The following is an 18,807-nucleotide window of genomic DNA, read 5'->3' on the forward strand; positions in this document are numbered from 1 at the left end:
AACAGCTACCACACCAGCATTCAAGCCGCTCCATTCGAGGCATTGTACGGACGTAAATGCCGGTCACCTCTCTGTTGGGCAGAGGTGGGGGATAGTCAAATTACGGGTCCAGAGATTGTAGTGGACGCCACAGAAAAGATTGCGCAAATACGACAACGCATGGCGGCAGCACGCGACCGTCAGAAAGCCTACGCGGATAAGCGTAAGAAGCCTTGGAATTTCAGGTCGGGGACCGGGTTTTATTAAAAGTCTCACCCTGGAAGGGTGTGGTTCGTTTTGGTAAACGAGGCAAACTCAATCCACGGTATGTTGGACCGTTCGAAATCACTGAAAGAATAGGCCCAGTAGCCTACAGACTGAACTTACCAGCTGAACTCGGTGCAGTTCACAATGTATTTCACGTGTCGAATCTGAAGAAGTACCTGCCAGATGAGACCCTCACAGTTCCTTTTAAGGAACTCACTATCGACGAGCGGTTGCAGTCCGTCGAGGAACCAGTTGAAATCACGGACCGGGATGTTAAGGTCCTCAAACACAAGAGAATCCCTCTTGTTCGAGTTCGTTGGAACTCCCGACGTGGCCCAGAGTACACCTGGGAACGCGAAGACCAGATGACAGAAGAGTACCCCAATTATTCAAAATCAATGCAACCACTACTGAGGCCGAAGCTACTACTACTGAATTTCGGGACGAAATTCCAAATCAACGGGGGGATGATGTGACACCCCAGGAAAACCAGTGAACGATATAACTTATCTAGCTTCCTCAGTGAGTGCGTACCAAATTTCGGGACGAAATTTCTTTCAAGTTGGGGATAATGTGACAACCCGTGTTTTCAATACTTCTCTAGTTTCTTCGATGCTCGACGTGTGTGTACTAAATGAACTTGCTTATATAATTACTTGATTTTAATTGTGTATAATGTATATACATGATTTAATGCATGTCATATTTGGTGGATATGAAATGTAGGAACCGAAATTGTTAGATGTTTTATGTTTATGTGCAACACTAATGGACCGCATCTACCTCAAACTCGAGCCACCCACTTGGGCCTAAGGCCGCACCCTCTCACACTCCCTCTCACATTAAATCGACCCATGAGTGTTAGGCCCGAACCAATCCTAGCCTTTTTCCAACTATTTGTTTACGTGAAGGTTGTATAAGATTAGTTGTAACATTACAAACCCTAACAACCATCACCCCATTCCTCTTTTGCGACGGCAGACCCCCTTCCCCCCCCCCCTCGAAGCATCATCCCAGTTGATCAAGATTGTGGTAAGTGAATTCTTATTTATGTTGAATCTCGGCCATTTGATCTTGTTTGTTTGTGAATTTTATATAAATGCTATACTACGATGAGGCCATATGATTGGATTATGATGATGAACCGATTGCTAGTTATGATGTGTGAATAGGAAATCCCATGAGATTGTATGATTGGGGGAAAATGGCGGCTAGGTCAAGGGGTCCAATCGAAATTAAGGGCTAACAATATCAAATACATTAAATGCCTTATGTGCAGTGCTTTACAGCCAACATGTTTTATTTTTTTTTTGTATTTGCATGTGGGAGATGATTTGTTTAGTGGGTTGGGCGGCAAACATAAGTCATTGGCTGTGGGGTTTGGTCAATATATTTAGGGATCCGATTTATAAAAAATGGCGGCCATGATGGTTCCATGTGGTTCAATAGTGTTGTTATTTGAAAGTCTAAGGGTACTAAACTAAGAGGTCCAATGAGGTCTTGAGGTGTTCTGCACATGTTGGCCACCATGTTTTGATTTGATGTAGGCGCAGGCAATGGTATTATTTGTTTTGGGCGGTTATAAGTGTTTCATGTGCATAGATTTCATTAAACAATAATATATGTAATTCTAGTTATTGGTAGTAGTGGGCGGCTTTTGGTGACTTCCAATTGGGTAGTATGGGCGGCCCAAGGGAGGTCATTGGCTGACTTTAGCGGCCCACCTTAAGAGGCCAACCGGATTATGTCTAGAAGTAATATGGGTGATGTGATGATTTTTGACGTGACATAATATACACCGACGAATCGTCATGTATGCCGCCCACCAAAACAATCGGTCCAGTAATCTTTGAGTGCTTTAAACAACTAACCTGCATGTATGTCGGGTATTTTATATGGTTGCATGATCTATGTTAACAAATTATATGAAAAACATAAGTGAGCTAATAAATTTATATTAAAGGCCGCATAAGTGTGTAGTTGGGCCGATGGTATAATTAGTTAGCCCTGATCATGTTTCACGCATAAGTTAGTACTTGGTTAATAGTCCGCAACTTGTGTATTAGATCTGCTATTATGTTAACTAAATTAGCCTATTAAATTTGTTAAGTATGCAACCATGTTTAGCTTATTAACTGAGTTAAGTTTATTAACTCAGTTAACCTCATGTATGACACTCTGATAAGTGAGTAACTTTTGTTAACCCTGTTAGTTAATTATGTTAGTTAATTTATAGTGTTGGTTTGTTATTCTTGTTAGGCATACAAATCCTGTTAAATGGCTAACCTCGTTAAGACTGTTAACCCTCTCAAGTATGTTAATGAACGACCACGTTAATACAAACTGTGATGGACATTTGTGTGAAACATGAATTACATGATATTGATTAATTGCTTACGTGATACATGACGTTAACTGCCAAGCACTATGTGTTGGACATTACGAACAAAACTGATTATATATATATACGTGCGTATTATAGGTCGTGACTGATTATTTGTAAGCGTGTATTTCTGTAACATACCGAGCAAACCAAGGTGAGTTCACACTCCTACTAAGGCATGGGATTCCCGGGTCGTGGGAATGGGTTAAAGGTTATCATTGACTAAGAACGTATATATGCTTTTCCTAGACTATCACCTATCATGGTCCTCGGATGTCAGGACGGTTCCGTAGGTTGGGATAACACCTACGTGGTCACATGCCAATTACTGCCTCGGATGTCAGGCACGCACGTAAAACCTACGTGTACGCATTACTTACTTTTATCCTCGGTTATGAAGGATACGTGCGTAAAACCTACGCACACCCCATACGCGCTACTGTTCTCGGACGAAGAACAGGGATAATACGAATAGTCTAGTGGTCTCATAACATGGGAAGCCCCCACCTGTATAACTTACTATTGGCCCTGTAGAGCCACCCGTTACTTACTGTTACGCATTTACTTACTGTGAACTCGCTCAACTAGTTTGTTGATCATTCTGTTACATGCCTTGCAGATCGTTAGGTATTTGGAGCTTGCACTGGAGAAGCGGGTCGTTGTGGGCAAGAATCGTGGTTTCTACGTTGAACTATTATGACATTTAAAACTATTAACTATTGTTGGTTTATTTACTATGCTTCCGCTACACTTTGAAACTATGGTTATGTTTTGAACACCTATCGTATTGAATGGATGGTTTACATTTATTTTACTTAATATTAATTACATGTTCAATATGATTGGTGGCTTGATCCTGGTCAGTCACGTTTCCAAGCGGTGATACTCCGCGTGTGGATTTTGGGGGTGTGACAAAAAACCATCAGGATAACCAACAGGGGCAGTGATCCTGACCTCGTTGACAGAATCAAGAAATTGCTGACGAAGGAGGGGGAATCCTTGAAGATCCTCAGAAGCTTTCCTCTTCTTTCCCTTACCCCTAATGGGTAATTTAGGAGCTGATGCTGAAGGACTGGCAGCAGGAGCCTTCTTCTTTGAAGACGTGACATTGGCAAGATCACTTAACCCAAATTTAGAGGCAGATTTGACAGACTTAGCAGATTTTCCAGCACCTACGCAATTCAGAAACAAGATAAGTTCCCTTGTTAAATTAAATACTCTTACATAAAGCTTACTTTCTATGAGGATACTTACTTGACATTGTGGCAGATGCAGAGGATATCTCTTGAGAATCTTGAATAGTGACTTGGAAGCTTCTAACTTCAGGATCAAGCTTTTTAAAAGCTAGGACTCTCTCTTTTGCAGCGGGGCTTAACTTCAGATGAGTAATGGATATAGCTGCACAAGAAATAAAAAGAGATATCAGTGATCTTCATCAAATGAGACAGGACTGATAGTGATCCTTCGAGGATCCTCTACCCTACCATGAGTAGCCCACTCCTTGGGCAGATCATTCCCATTAGGGAGGGAATCCCTTCTCACGAAGAAGAAACGACGCTTCCAATTTGTGTCATTTTTGGTAACTTTCAAAACAGGATGATCCTCCCCGGCCTTCCGTTTCAACAAATATCGATGAGAGCCAAACGTGGTAAGATCATAAAGTGCGGCCAGCTCTGCCATCCCTAAATCAATCCCCTCTTGCTCGATGATCCTCTCGAAGGTATACAAGACCCTCCAGATCATCGGCATAGCTTGGATATAAGACATGCCGGTCAGAGAAAAGAAAGATTGGGTGAAGGCCGGAAAAGGATACGAATATCCTATGATAAATGGAGTAGCAGGAAAAGCCACCCAGACATCCGAGACAAAGTCGCTCAAAGCAGTAGGATCAAAGGATTTAAAAACGGCATTCGCCGGAAAGCAATGACGAATTTTGTCTACGTGAGCATCAGTAAAGCAACACCTCTCCGTAGGAGAATCCTTGATAATCCCCTGGCTTTTTAAGGGACTATCCTTCTTGGAATCCTTGTGCGGAGAATTCCGGAGCAACATGTTTGGAACAGAAACAAAGTAGAAACGAAAAACAGAGCAAAGAGAAGGAAGAAGGGAAAGATAGAAGAAGAGGATACCTGATCAGTCTTCGGTAGCGATTATAAAGGGAAGATATCTCGAATTTAAATGCAGAATGATCCTAACCCTATCTCCTATTTATAATCATGATTTGCAGGGATTGTCACATCTATGACGTAATGATCACAACGGCTAGTCCGAGCATAACGGCTAGTTTCTTGGAGTCGCCCGTTAGAGATAAGATCAAAACAAAATATAACTCGTCTATTTACAATTAACTCCTTATATTTTGGGGGCAATTGTTAGGGCTGGATTTTTATTATAGGTGATCCTTACACGTGATCCTAACCAGTGATCCTTGTTTCTTTGGCAGACAGTGATCCTCAGGAGGACTTCAGGATCAGGATCATGGGACGTTATAGGATCCTCATACTAACGATCATCTTCGCTTAATGCAATATTATTTTTGCAGGAATATCTAGCAGGATATGCTCTAGGCATCATGATCCAGGGACGCGTCTTCACAATTATGGCAAGAGCTTAATTGTAGAAAGACGTTGCACAGGATATGGAAACATGGCTTGATTCATGGGCAGCAATTTAGGCTAGATTGTCTTTATTTCTAAAGGGGTAATGAGCTAATAATTAGTCATTTTACCTAAAATAAGTCACCTACACTTGTATAAATACCCCTCTTCCTCATTTGGAAGAAGACACACGACATACAACGCAACTCTCACACACTTAGACACCAAAAGCAATAGTGATCCTTGTACTCAGCTCATTATCATCCAAAGTTGTAATCATATTTTTGTTATATTGAAGTTGGTGATCGGTGGTTGCCATCACCCGAGGTTTTTTATGCCGGAGATCATTCATTGATCAAGGGCTTTTTCCTCGTATAAATCATTGTGTCTTTGCATCTTTTATCACAGAAGTGATCCTTTACCTTCATAATTAACTAAGCATCATACCCCGTTTACATAAAGTTTGGTTACATTATCCTTGTGTGATTTTTGACCAAAACAGTGGGTATGTTGGGGTTTTGTATACAAAATTTGTTACAACCTGGTTAAGGAGTAACATTTCCACAAGTCGGGTGTCGACAGTACCAACGGGTGATAATTGATATAACTTGGAAACAAATGTAATTGCGGGATCGCCCTCAATACTGTTCACTGTGAATTTTATTTAAACCTGATTAAACTAGGATTCACTCACCAGTATTTCCCACTAACAAAATGTTTTTAAAACGCGTTTCAGGTAACAAAATGTGAAAGCCAAATAGAATCCAGCTGGACAGCACTGGAGGCTTGGAAAAGTGGCAATAAAGTTACCTAAGAATAAAATGGATGTTTTTATTAAATAAATAGGATTTATTCCTATGAAACGTGTGTATTGAAAACTTGGGTTTTTACCCATATGTTTAATGTTATAAAACATGGTGGTTTACTCTGATTAAATATTTCCTAACTACGGTCCTGATGAAAATTTCCGCTGCCAAATTGGATAAATAAATGTGATACCACCGAAACTGGCTCACGGCCGCCCGTTCCCGGGAACTAGGGACCGGGGGTTGTGACAGAAGGTGGTATCAGAGCTATGCCACTGATTCAGCCACAGAAGTGTTCTGCTGACATCAAAATTCAAAGTGTTAGGAAATAAATTATGGAAATACGTGTATAATTGTATTTCTTGCTATGTGTTATCTGACTATTTGTTAGTTTACAGTATGAGCGACCAAGGACCTTCTGACGCCTATCGTCAACTGTCTGGTTCGCCTAGGAGCGAAGGCACCTCCTCTTCTCAGCCTGCCCTCTCGGGGTATTCTGCTGACACAGAAGAAGGAATCTTTGTGTTTAAGGCTCAGTCTGAAGAGCCATTTCCTCAGAAAAAGAGGGGATGGTTCAGTAGGGGAGCGCACGAGTGTAGGAAAAGAATGAAAAAGTTGCAGGAACAGCGAGTGTTAGCCGCAGCAAAAAGAGAAACTGATGCTTATAATCAGGACATGCTCAATAGGGGTATCGCTAATATCCATATTTTAGCAACCACTGCTGCTGACCCAAACCTGGAACAAATGCTAGCACCCCAACCACAAAATCCTGACCAACCCATGGAAATAGAAAACCAGATAGAAATGCCTGATTACAACCCGGAGGAGATACCTAGGGTACCTGCACCAGATCCCCTAGACCCAAACAATTACGACCCCTGGTGGGACGATGTTAGGGACTATGTGCAACAAAACCCAATACAGGAAAATGTGCCAATGCCCAACTTAGGAGCTTACCCAGGGTTAGATCCTCAAGATCCCTACAACATTAGTGATGCATATGTTAGGGAAATTTTAGAGAATCCATACCCGTACCAGGCCCCTATGCCTCCGTATCAGGAACCCGTACCCCAGTTTCCAAACCCAGTCCTAGAACCTGCACCCCCAATGAGTGCAGAAAATGTCCAAGAACTTAGGACTTTTGGGGAGGAAATTTTAGAAAGCAGTGATCGAATGCGACAGGTGGGAGAACGCCTCGTATGGAAATACGATGAGCGTAATATGGATTTTTGGATGAATCCATATCAGTGAAGGTGATGGCAGAAACGGTAGTAGTAATAATAATAATAATAAAATAAAATATATGTGTGTATGTGTTAGAAAAAAAAACAATACGGATGCCTACTATTAGTATTGTAGCTTTACATTTCAGTCAGTATTGTAATTTAAGTCTCAGTACTAGTGTGTAATGATGCATACTATATAAATAGAGTAAAAGTCGCAATGCTCGACGCTTTTGGTTAAAAGTGCGTGTCATGTGATTGGCTATATTCAAATATTAATTGTGATATTAATATTTGGTAAATTGTTTAAAATTCAGATGGCCGACGAGGAAAATCAGGATAATCTGAATAACGATAACCAGAGTAACATTAACGTGGTTAATGAGAATCCGGACAACAATAACAATGGAAACCAAATGGATAATAGTGCCGTTCAACATATAGTGGCACAAGGAATTATAGATGCAATGCCATTTATTATTCAAACAGTTCAAGAAGCGAATAATAAAAGTAAGCATAGTAGTAAGCGACCAAGTGAACCGGAACACAGCGTGAACAATGGACCTGTACTTCAAGCGCCCATTCCCAAAAGAAGAAGAACCATGCCATATGGTTGTTCTTACAAAAAATTCTGGTCCTGTAAACCAATAGAATTCTCGGGCAATGAAGGACCCATTGTAGCCTTACGCTGGATAGAGAAAACTGAGGCTGTTCTAAAAATAAGCAAATGTGCTGAAGAAGATAAGATAATGTTTACTTCAAATCTGTTTAAAAACGCAGCCTTAGAATGGTGGAACACTATCCTCCAGTCAAGAGGAAGTGATAGAATTTATAGCATGGAATGGGAGGAATTTAAAAATATGGTAGAAAGGAAATTCTGCCCTCCCAATGAAAAAGAACAGATAGCAAATAAGTTTCTGAATCTTAGAATGACCGGGGTAGACAGTAAGGGTTACACTACCACATTCTTTGAATATGCTAGGATAGTACCTACCCTTGCATCACCTGAACCGGTATTAATCTCCCGTTATATCTGGGGATTAATTGGAGAGATTAGACATGTAGTCAAGGCAGCTAGACCCCAAACTATAGAAGAAGCTGTAGAACTAGCCAATACCTTGACAGATGAGTTAATCCGTACTAGAGAAGAAGACCAGAGGAGAAACCTAACCCAAAGGCTTACCCAAGAATTCCGTTCTGGGAATTCCAACCGTAGAAATATAGGTTCTACCTCTGCACCATACTGCAGGAACTGCAAGAAGAAGCATTCTGGAAGATGCTCTACTTACTGCAATTACTGTAAGGCGCTAGGACACAAGGAAGAAAATTGCAGAAGAAAAGCCAGTAATGGAATGTGCTACAACTGTGGAGAAAAAGGTCATATTAAGACAAACTGCCCAAAATTGACTCCAGCTGCAAACAACAAGAATACTAAAAATGCTAGAGCATTCGTTTTAACTGCAGATGAAGCCAGGATGATTCCAAACGTAATTGCTGGTACGTTTTTAGTTAATGATATTTTTGCGAAAGTATTATTTGACTCTGGTGCAAACCAAAGTTTTATTAATACTTCATTTTGCAAACTCCTAAATCAATCATTTACTAAACTACCACAAGAATGTCTAGTAGAAACCGCAAATGGAGAAACCGTTAGAATTTCTGAAATCTTGCAGGGAGCAAGAATAGAAATTTTTAATCAAAAGTTTATTGCAAACCTTTACCCAATGAATCTGATAGGATTTGATGTCGTGTTAGGAATGGATTGGTTAATAGCCAATAAAGCCAGTATTTTATGTGATAAAAAGATAATTCAAGTAAAATCACCAAGAGGTGAAAAGATCACAATTAAAGGAGATAAGCCATCTAGATCCACTAAATTCATCTCTGTGATGAAAACTGCAAGTTGTATAAGGAAAGGATCTATAGTGTATTTGATTTCTATAATCACTAACACTAAAGGAAAAGAGTTAAAAGACATTCCAGTAGTGTCCCAATTTTCAGATGTCTTTCCAGAAGAATTGCCAGGACTACCACCCGACAGGGAAGTTGAATTCAGAATTCACCTGTTACCAGGGACAACACCAATTGCCAAAGCACCTTATCGTTTGGCACCCGCTGAAATGCAAGAACTGAAGAAACAATTAGATGAATTGTTGAAAAAAGGATTTATACAGCCAAGTTCATCGCCATGGGGAGCACCGATTTTATTTGTCAAGAAGAAGGACGGATCAATGCGTATGTGCATTGACTACCGTGAATTGAACAAAGTCACGATTAAGAATCGGTATCCATTACCGAGAATCGATGATTTGTTTGATCAACTTCAAGGAGCTCGATTTTTCTCTAAAATCGATTTAAGATCAAGATATCATCAACTAAAGGTACAGGAAGAGGACATTCCTAAAACCGCATTCAGAATAAGGTATGGTCATTATGAATTTACTGTCATGCCATTTGGTTTAACCAATGCCCCAGCCGCATTTATGGACATGATGAACCGAATATGTAAGCCATATTTGGATAAATTCATAATTGTTTTCATAGATGATATTCTAATTTACTCTAAAAGTAAAGAAGAACATGCAAAGCACTTGCACTTACTTTTAAGTTTATTAAGAAAGGAAAAGCTTTATGCTAAATTTTCAAAGTGTGAGTTTTGGTTAGAACAAGTACAATTCCTCGGACATTTAGTTAACCATGAAGGAATTCATGTAGATCCAACAAAAATCGAGGCAATTACCAAATGGAAAACCCCAGAGTCACCAACTGAGGTTAGAAGTTTCTTAGGATTGGCCGGTTATTATAGAAGATTTATCCGAGATTTTTCTAGAATAGCCATTCCTTTAACTAAGTTAACCTGTAAATCTGTTAAGTTTGAATGGGGACCAAAACAAGAAGAAGCCTTTAGAATTCTTAAGCAAAGATTAACCCATACACCCATACTAGCGTTACCAGAAGGAACTGAAGACTTTGTAGTCTTTTGTGACGCTTCTAAGTTAGGATATGGATGTGTGTTAATGCAACGTCAAAAGGTTATAGCTTATGCATCTAGACAGCTTAAGAGTCATGAAGAAAATTATTCAACCCATGACTTGGAATTAGGAGCTATAATTTTTGCCCTTAAGATTTGGAGACATTATCTTTATGGTAGTAAGTTTACCATATTCACAGATCATAAGAGTTTAAGATATGTCTTCGGGCAAAAAGAATTGAATATGAGACAGAGACGCTGGATGGAGTTACTTAGTGATTATAATTGTGATATCCAGTATCATGCAGGAAAAGCCAATGTAGTGGCTGATGCTTTAAGTCGAAAATATCACGAAAAGCCAAAAAGGGTACGTTCTCTTAAATTAAATCTTCAAGTAGATTTAAACAATCAGGTTAGAAAAGCACAAGAAACAGTAATCAAGGAGGATACTGAAAAGTTAAAAGGAATGATTAAGGAATTAGAACAAGGAACAGATGGAATTTGGAGGTTCCATAAAAAGAGAATGTGGATACCTAAATTAGGAAATTTACGTCACCGTATATTAGAAGAAGCTCATAAGTCTAAATATACGATGCATCCAGGAAGTGATAAAATGTACCAAGATTTAAGGAAAAATTTCTGGTGGATAGGAATGAAAAAGGATGTAGCAGCTTATGTTTCCAAATGTTTAACTTGCTCACAAGTTAAAGCTGAACATCAGAAACCCTCAGGTTTATTACAACAATTAGAAATACCAGTTTGGAAATGGGAATTGATAACAATGGATTTTGTTACCAAATTACCTAAAACAAGGAAAGGTAATGATACAATCTGGGTGATTGTAGATAGGTTAACCAAGTCAGCTCATTTCTTACCAATGAAGGAAACCTTTAGTATGGAACAATTAGCCAAATTATATGTAAATGAAATTGTTTCATTACATGGAATTCCTTTATCAATTGTTTCTGATAGGGATAGCCGTTTTACCTCTCATTTTTGGTCAAGTTTCCAAAAAGCAATGGGAACCAGGTTAAATCTAAGCGCAGCTTATCATCCTCAAACGGACGGACAAAGCGAAAGGACAATTCAGACAATGGAGGACATGCTTAGAGCTTGTGTAATTGATTTTGGAGGTAATTGGGACGAACACTTACCTTTAATAGAATTTTCTTATAATAACAATTATCACACAAGTATCAATGCTGCACCATTCGAAGCACTTTATGGACGAAAGTGCAGAACCCCAGTCTGTTGGGCAGAAATTGGGGAAAAACAATTATCTGGACCCGAGATAGTACAAGAAACAACTGATAAAATCATTCAAGTCAAGGAACGACTGAACACAGCACGTGATCGACAAAAGAGCTATGCCGATAACAGACGCAAACCATTAGAATTTCAAGTAGGAGATAAAGTATTATTAAAAGTCTCGCCCTGGAAAGGAGTAGTAAGATTCATCAAGAGAGGAAAGCTTAGTCCCAGGTATATTGGACCTTTCAAAATTCTTGAAAGAGTAGGACCTGTAGCCTATCAGCTACAACTGCCAGAGGAAATGGCAGGAATACATGATGTATTTCATGTATCTAATCTCAAAAGGTGCCTAGCTGATGAATCACTCGTAGTACCTCTCAAAGATATAGAGGTTAATGAACAACTCAAATTTGTAGAGAGGCCTCTACAGATTGAAGATAGAAAAATTAAGAATCTCAAGCATAAGAGATTAGTTCTGGTCAAAGTGAAATGGGACTCTAAAAGAGGACCTGAATACACATGGGAACTTGAATCAGAAATGCAAAAGAAATATCCACACTTGTTCCAGTAGATCTCGAGGACGAGCTCTAAAACAAGGTGGGGAGGATATAACAACCCTCGGTAAAACCGACACCCTCATAATATTTCTGACACCCTAATATATCTTTAAATATACCAATGTGTCTTTATATGTACCCCGTATGTGAAAACCGAGCCCAAAATAAAATATAACATATAAAATAAATTAAAAACAAAAATTATTAAGCTGAGGCGGGCCGCGTAGGGCCTCACCTCAACTTAACGCGGGTCGTGTAAGGGTGTAACCAGACTTCGCTAAAATCTTAAGTTCATGCGGGCCGCGTATAACTTCGTTTAAGTTCATGCGGGCCGCGAGCGACCTGGAATGTGGCACAGCCCGGTGATGACACGTGTCAGCATCGTGTCGAACCTAGTAGATGACCGGACCAAGCTATACGTTGACCGCATGTTGACGCGGGCCGCGTAAGGTTTAGCCTTACTTCACGCGGGCCGCGAGAAAGTGCGATTTCAGCCCTATAAATAGAAGGCAACGGCCTTCAGTCCGTCTCGCTCAACTTCTTTCTTTCTTTCTTAATTTTCTGTAGTGGCGTTACTATACCCAGGCATTATACCCCCTAAAATAGCGAGGTTCTGCTACGATGTAAGTATTATAACCCCTGGAGACGTATTAGATACGCTGCCCGATTGATCTAGGGTTCCGTAACGGCTGTCGTGGTTCTGCCCGACGTAGTCGTTGGAATGCCGTCTCGGGGAGGGTATTACTAATGTTAAAATGGGTTATTATACTAACACACGTGCATTTGTGTAAATTATAGATATTCACCAGGAAACCCTAAAGAATAACCTAAAACAGCAATGTGAGTAATCCTCTTTTTGTTAAATGTTTTTACAAAACCTTACATACTTTTCTATGCGAATGACAGTTATTGAGTATTTGTAAGAATACAATTATCGTGGGTATGTTGAGGTTTTGTATACAAAATTTGTTACAACCTGGTTAAGGAGTAACATTTCCACAAGTCGGGTGTCGACAGTACCAACGGGTGATAATTGATATAACTTGGAAACAAATGTAATTGCGGGATCGCCCTCAATACTGTTCACTGTGAATTTTATTTAAACCTGATTAAACTAGGATTCACTCACCAGTATTTCCCACTGACAAAATGTTTTTAAAACGCGTTTCAGGTAACAAAATGTGAAAGCCAAATAGAAGCCAGCTGGACAGCACTGGAGGCTTGGAAAAGTGGCAATAAAGTTACCTAAGAATAAAATGGATGTTTTTATTAAATAAATAGGATTTATTCCTATGAAACGTGTGTATTGAAAACTTGGGTTTTTACCCATATGTTTAATGTTATAAAACATGGTGGTTTACTCTGATTAAATATTTCCTAACTACGGTCCTGATGAAAATTTCCGCTGCCAAATTGGATAAATAAATGTGATACCACCGAAACTGGCTCACGGCCGCCCATTCCCGGGAACTAGGGACCGGGGGTTGTGACACTTTCCGGCACCTACACAACCAAAACGAGATAAGTATCTTAATTTCACTTGCATTCCATTATTTATTTGAATTATTAAGCAAGGATACTTACTTGACATCGTGACAGAACCAGAGGATACTTCCTGAGAATCTTGGGTGGTAGTCTTGAAAGTTCTTGTTTCAGGGTCAAGTCTCTTGAAGGCCGAGAGTCTCTCTTTAGCAGCAGGAGTCAATCTGAGATGTGAAACGGAGATAGCTGCACAACAAGAGAACAAAACAATATCAGTGATCCTCATATTATAAAGTTCTCTGGTGATCCTTCTCAGGATCCTCCATCCTACCATGAGTAGCCCACTTCTTGGGTAGATCCTTCCCATCAGGGATAGAATCTCTCCTGACAAAAAAGAAGCGCCGTTTCCAGTTGGTATCGTTTTTGGTAGCCTTGAAGATCGGGTGCTCCTCCCCAGGTTTTCGTTTGAACAGATAACGATGGGAACCAAAGGTGGTAAGATCATACAGTTCTCCCAACTCAGCCATGCCTAAATCTATCCCCTCCTGCTCGATGATCCTTTCAAGGGTATATAAAACCCTCCAGATCATCGGCATGGCTTGGATGTAAGATATGCCGGTCAGGGAAAAGAAGGATTGGGTGAAAGCTGGAAAGGGATATGTGTAACCTATGGTGAACGGGGTAACAGGAAACGCGACCCAGTTATCAGAAATGTGATCGCTGAGGGCGTTGGGATCAAAGGATTTGAACACCGTGTTCGCCTGGAAGCAGTAGCGGATCCTATCGATTTGTGGATCGGAGAAGCAACATCATTCTTTTATGGAATCTTCAATGATTCCTTGGCTTTTTAGCGGGCTGTTCTTCGTGTGATCCTTGGAAGGGGAGTTTCGGAGCAACATTTTGGTAGAATAATTGAAAGGGGAGGAAAACAGAGCAAAGAAAGGAAGAAGATGAATACCTGTTTATTTTCGGAATGCAGTTATAAAGGGAGTAGCTCTGGAATTTAAATGAAAACGATCGTATCCATATCTCCTATTTATAATGATGATTCTGCAGGGGTGTCACTTCTGTGACGTCATAATGCAACGGATAGTTCGATATCAGCGGCTATATATCCGTTGAGTTTGTTGCAGATAAGATCAAGAAAGCATAACTCGTTAATTTTACATTTTACTCCTTATATTTTGGGGGCAATTGTTAGGGGAGGATTTTCTAACAATTAGTGATCATTATTTGTTATCCTAATAAGTGATCCTTACTTCTGTGACAGATAGTGATCCTCAGAAGAGCTTCAGGATCAGGATCATGGATCACCCTAAGGATCCTCATACTAACGATTGGCTGTTTGTGTTTCGTATTGTTTTGCAGGAGTATTGAGCTTGACTTGGTCTTGGCAACGTTACTATGGAATATTCCACGGGTATTTCGCACACATTTGAATAGAAATGGACGTTGTGGAGAACGTGGAAGCATGGCACAAAAGTCGGACAGTTAGTTAGCTTAGTTAGCTTTCATTTTTAAAGGGGTGACGAGCTAAATTTAGAACACTTAGCCATTTTCGGTTACACACACACTCTCGTGCAATTGCAGTCTCAAAGCTCTCAACAAACACTTAACAATTCTCACACTTTTACACGATTAACCATAGTGATCCTTGTACTTACCTCGTCACTATCCGAAGTTGTAAACTTTTATTGATTTATTTGAGCTTGGTGATCGGTAGTTTCCATCACCCGAGGTTTTTTATGCCGGAGATCATTCATTGATCAAGGGCTTTTTCCTCGTATAAATCCTTGTGTCATTTGTGCAATTTACATCGAAGTGATCCTAATTATTGTTCTTCATTTCAAGCATCATTCCCCGTAACTAGGAGTTTGGTTGCATTATCCTTGTGTGATTTTTGACCAAAACAGTAACGTATGTCAAGGCTCTGCCTAAATTCGTTGGGGTTCTGTCTCGTGACGTAGGGATAAAGTAGAATTGGGTTACTATACTTAATGTGAGTGCATAATCCAGAAGTTATACCAAGATACACCAACCCTCCTAAAATATTTCTGACACCCATAATATATTTAGAGTAGCCCTATATGTCCTAAATTGCACCCCGTATATGAAAACCGAGCCCCGAATACCTTATATAATTAAAAATAAAGTAAAAAACAAAATTCTAGCATCACTCGCGGGCCGCGAAGACTATGTCTTCGACTTACGCGGGCCGCGACAGCTCAATATCTGGAAAACATCACAAGCCGCCACGTGTCGATGACTCAGCAACACCGTGCCACCCTACCATCTCTCGCGGGCCGCGTAAGACCTTGATATGGTCTACGTGGGGCGCGACGAACCCAAAGATCAGCCCTATAAATTGAACGCATCGGGCCTTCAGTCTGTTCGTTCAAATTTCAACTTTCTCTCTCAATTTTCTTATAGTAGGCACTATACTCGGGTATAGTACCCCCTAAATTAGCGAAGCTCTGCCTCGTTGTAAGTATCATAACCCCTGGATACGTATTAGATACTCTGCCCGATTGATCTAGGGTTTCGTAACGGCTGTCGTGGTTCTGCCCGACGTAGTCGTTGGAATGCCGTCTCGGGGAGGGTATTACTAATGTTAAAATGGGTTATTATACTAATGCGTGTGCATTGTTTATTTAATTAGATTATAACCAGGAAGTCACAAAGGGAAGACCTATAATAGCAATGTGAGTTGATCCACTTTTTGTAAATCTTTTTGTTAACTGTTTTTACAAAACCTTAAATACTTTTCCATGCGAATAGCAGTTATTGAGTATTTGTAAGAATACAATTACAGATGGTAGATTTGGGGTTTTGTATACAAAATTTGTTACCACCTGGTAAAGGAGTAACATGACCATAAGTCGGAACGACAATACCATGTGGTGGTAATTGATATAACTTGGAAACAAATGTAATTCCGGATGCGCCCTCAATACTGTTCACTATGACTTTTTATTTAAAACTTGATTAAACTGGGATTCACTCACCAGTATTTCCTGCTGATAAACTGTTTTAAACACGTGTTTCAGGTAACTTAGTGTGAAACCAATAAAAGCCAGCTGGAGAGCACTGAAGGCTTAGAAAAGTGGCAATAAAAGTTACCTAATTAAAAAGGAGAATTGGTTTCAATAATTGGGGATATTCCCTATAGATGTATCGAAATGAAAAATCGGGTTTTATCCCATTTTCTTTAATTTAAATATATTTGGTGTTTAACTCTGATAAAAATATTTCCTAACTACGGCCCTGATGAAATTTCCGCTGCCAAATTGATAAACACCGATACCACTGAAACTGGCTCACGGCCGCCCGCTCCCTGGAACAGGGGTCGGGGGTTGTGACAGACTGCGTCCCCATGTATCCTCCTGAGTTGGCGAAGGATCCTTGATGCTGAGAGAAGGATCCTGCTGGTTGAAAATAGGATCCTAGAGCCTGAGTCATTGCTGAGGATCCGTAATGCATTCCTCTTATTCCACCCAAGTATTGGACATCCGGAACTGCAGAATGCTGGGAGGTTATGACTGGAGTGTCGAAATTCAGAGACCTAGGCATCAATGGGGAATGATCCTCCGCTAATCTCTTCTGTTTCTTGATATCTCCAATTTCTTTGAGAATTTTTTCGTTGGTCTTATCCTGCTGCTGTATGTGATCCTTCATCTGCAAAATCAAAGTAAAGAGGTCACTAGTAGTAGGATTATAAGAAACAGAAGAAGTTAGAGGTTTTGAGAAAATAAGGCTCGGTCTCTTTGCAGGGTTTTCAGCATTCTTCTGGGATCCAGAAGGTGGTGGAGGCAAAGGTGGAACGCCCTGGGATAAATTGATTGCCGACATTGCACTTGAAGTAGTTTTTCCTTGAGAAGCCATGTGGTTGAAGGTGATGAACCGAAATGACCAGAATGAACAAAATTCTTCAGAAATGAAGCACCAATTGCCCCACGATGGGCGCCAAACTGTTTTGGTCAAAAATCAAGCAAAAATAATGCAACCAGATCTTTTGTTGTGAGGTGTGACGCTTGAATCAATGAAAAATGTTAAGGATAACAATCAAATGTAATGAACAAGTGACACAAGGATTTATACCAGGAAAAAGCCCTTGATCAAGAGTTGATCTCGGGCTTAAAAAACCTCGGGTGATGGCAACTACCGATCACCAATTAAGATTAAACAAATGAAGATTACAACTCGGGATGATAACAAGCTTGTTACAAGGATCACTAGTGTGTAATGTGCAATAAGGTGTATGAAATCGCCAAGTAATTGTTTGAGAGCTGACTGAGAGCTGTTTACGGGTGTGTGTATGCCAAAAATAGCTAAGTGTTCTACTCAAGCTTGTTATCCCCATTTTAAATTAGAAATAACTAAAGTAACAAACTATCCGACAATAATGCAAGCTTCCCACGATCTCCACAACGTCCATGAAAGCTTAGCACGTGCGGAATATTAAGGGAATATGCCCCAGGAACTTCGGCGAGACTCGGTCCATGCTTTAGCTCCTGCAAAACGACTTCATATTCAAAATGGACAATCGTTAGTTTAAGGATAACAATAATGATCCTGGATCCTGATCCTGCAACACTCCCTGAGGGTCACTAATTCAAACAGAATTGAGGATCCCTGACCCTGGCAGCACTTGAGGATCCATGATCCTTAGGATTATAAAATCCTCCCCTAACAGTAGCTATGAAGTTGTTGTAACCTGTATAAATTCAAGGTTTAAATGTTTATATTTCAGTTTTTTTCGGTTTAGGATTTATATGTTTTTAGAACTGTCTTCTAGAGACAGATTGCTGAATTTATCTAATGTTGAAGTTTATGGTTAGCTATTATGTTTGTTGCTTTCTATTATGATTTTGTAGTTTTTTATTCAAATATGCGTTGTGTTGTTTTATAGTCCGAGAAAGGGATGCCCACTATAGCTAGAAAATCAAGAAGTGAATCAAAGGACAAGGAAAAGAAGCATAAAAGGCACAAGGACAAAGACCGAGACAAGGACAAAGAGCATAAAAAACTAAACATCGGCATAAAGATCGAAATAAAGATAAGGACAAAGAAAAAAAGAAGGATAAAAGCAGTCATCATGACAAGGTTAGATGCTTTTGACATTCTGCACGCAAAATCGACAACTACTTAACATCGATTCAGACATTAATATTAGTTTTCCGCTTGAGATTCTGATGGTGTTATTTTAAATTGTTTCAGAAAAGGAAGCATGATGGAAACGAAGATGTTAGTGACACTCACAAGCAGAAGAAAAGTAAGGTAATTTGGATGTC

This window comes from Helianthus annuus, chromosome 8 (assembly GCF_002127325.2).
Source record: "Helianthus annuus cultivar XRQ/B chromosome 8, HanXRQr2.0-SUNRISE, whole genome shotgun sequence".
NCBI lineage: Eukaryota > Viridiplantae > Streptophyta > Magnoliopsida > Asterales > Asteraceae > Helianthus > Helianthus annuus.